The following is a 2,828-nucleotide window of genomic DNA, read 5'->3' as shown; positions in this document are numbered from 1 at the left end:
TCATACATGAAGTTGGAGTCCTTACAAAAATTTGAACTTAATTCATTTGTTTAGTTGTTTACTCGTGTTTTAAATTTGTTTGTTTAATCATTGCATTCAAAACCCCCCTTTTAATCTTTTGTGAACAAATACCTTACGCAAAACAGGTATAGACTGATTGTCTCGTGTCTCTGTGGATCGACCCTACTTGCCTTGTACTACCTTTCTAGTGCAATATAGTGGGATTATTTTGGAGTATATCGTACCCTTATTATTTGTTGGGTTTAACACGCCTAACAGGCGGCGCCAACGCAGCTGAGACGCGGCGATGACGAACAGAAGAAGGAGGAGGAGGTGACGACCCCCCACCGAAACAGCAGCAATGACGTCCCGCGGACGTTCTTCCGGCGACCTACAACCGCTATGTCCAAGCATGCCTCCGTCTTCAACTGTGGTGTAGGCAGCGGGGAAGTGGAGGTCGCCTCCACCGGACAACGGCAGCAACCACTTCGTCTTCACCAACCTTGGAACAACAGTGGTTGCGACGCTCTACATGACGGTGGCTACGGTGGTCGGAGGAGCGAGAGGGTAGGGTGGCGGCCGATGGTGGGAGGCATAAGGGTGGAGGTGGCGGCTGAGGTTATACATTAGGGTTAGGGTTATGAGAGCAATAGAACAGTTAAATACCCGTGCCCTATCAAACTTCATCCCATAATGGCAAGAATGGCCCTTCTCCATAAAATTCTTTTCGAAACAGATCCCATATTTACCCATTACACCCTTTCTCCTATAGTTCCTTTCATTTTAAGACCAACAGTTACCTAACAGCCCCTTAGCCTCCAAAATCTTTTCCAATTAAGTCCCAATACTTACCGAACACACCCTAACTTCTAAAAATCTTTACAAAATACATCCTGAAATTACACTTTGACCCCCAATTAATCCAAATTATAACATTCGGCTCCCTAAAACCAACATTCCACTAAATAATATGGATTTAGGGCGACTATTCGTTCATCAATTTTATCTTATTTATTAATTAAATAAACAGAATGTTACATCCTCTAAACTCCATTGTCGTTATCTGTTCAAAAAAAATAAAAAGTACAAAATCACAATGAGAGTATATTAAAATCTTCTCTATCATGTTGTAACGTACAACAAACTGCATTGCTCCCAACTCACATCATACTTTTTCTATATAGATATACAATTTTTATCACTTTTCTTTGTGAAAAAATTGTTTGTACATCAGCAAGGAGCTACACAAAGAAGACATAAATATATAAAACACAAAATCAATATCCAAACACCACTTTCTGGAAAAAACATTGATCATTATATTCCTTGAGATTGTTGAGTAGCCAATATTACCAATAGCTGGGAATAGTGAGATTATGGTTATGGGGTTTGGCTTTAGTTGTTCATCTTGCATCTGTGGGACCAATTCAATTGCTCTACCTGCAAAATTGGTTTAAGCGTATACAACAATAATTGTGGTCTAAGACACCTAGTCTTTGTCAGCCAATCTAACAAACACCTTGTGGGCATCATCAATCAACCTGCACTTTGCATCATCAATAAAGATCATAAACAATTAACATCAAAATTCAACCAACAAAAAGGAACAAAATTGGGTGGTCTCCGGTTGAGTAGTAGACAACAAACAACAAAACTCGAACACCAAAAAAACGAGCAGCAAAAAGCAGACATCTCTGCAAAAATCAAGCAACAAAAAACGAGCAAACAAAAAACTCACCTGCTCGGAAGAAGACGTTCGTCGAGCAGCAGGCCGTCGAGGGCTATCGTTGATCAATAGGTCATCGTTGTTGGTTTCTTCTACGGAGGCATTCATAAAAAGATAGGGCCAAATGGGAAAGCAAACCTTTTCCTTAGATGTTGTCCCGGTCCAACAGTGGAATAGAAAGGACCGAATCATATAAAATTCTTGGACCGAATCATGTCCTTGGATTGAGTCATTGATTGTAAATTCTATATCGAACACGCTAATTGTTTTTTTTTTGGACCGAGTCCCCTATTGGACCCGATTAGCAACTATATCAAACACGCCCTTACATATAACTATCTATCAAAATTTGTGTTAAAAAATAGATTTTTTATTTTTTGAAAATTGATTAATCCAATTTTCCTACAAATAGCGTGTTAAGATTTTGGCCCATATTCGGTTGTGAATGTGATTGAAACCGTCGTGTCCTTCCGTATTGGAAGCCATTTCTCATTCCATTTTATCACATTGCCAAACAATTCGTTTCTATTAATTTTATCCCAAATCTCATGTCTTTTTATCTATTTGTTACAAACAGGTTATTACAAAAATGTATGCATGCCAATTAAAATGAATGATTAAAATTGATAATTAACATAAATGCTACCATTTAAATTGATAATTAGACACCATATTAACATCTTTATTTTCATGTTCATTCAAAATTTAAAATAGATTTTTAGCATTATAATTTAACATCTACAAAAGAGTAAATTACAGAAATGGTCCCTACGCTTTGGTCAGATTCGTAGTTTTAGTCCTAAGTTTAAAAATTAATAGGTTGCATCCCTATAGTTTATGGATATTGCACCAAATGTCCTTATTCCATATAAAAAGACTAAAGTGTTGTTTGTTTTTTCGAAGCAAAAATTCATGAAGTTTGCGGATCACCTCTACAACAGAAGAGGTGGACCAAACGGCTGCAATCTGTAATAATAAGCATTTTGTTTTTTAACATCTGCAGACTGTTATAGTAAACTAAAATTTAAATAAACTAATTTTATAAACTGAAAATAGTTGTTAACACCGAAATTTCAATAGTTCTAGTCTTAAAACATTGAAA

The sequence above is a fragment of the Lactuca virosa genome, chromosome 5, assembly GCF_052849685.1.
Source record: "Lactuca virosa cultivar CGN04683 chromosome 5, Lactuca_virosa_CGN04683_v6, whole genome shotgun sequence".
In the NCBI taxonomy this organism is placed as follows: domain Eukaryota; kingdom Viridiplantae; phylum Streptophyta; class Magnoliopsida; order Asterales; family Asteraceae; genus Lactuca; species Lactuca virosa.
The sequence above is the reverse complement of the archived record's forward strand: the minus strand, read 5'-3'. Positions refer to the sequence as shown.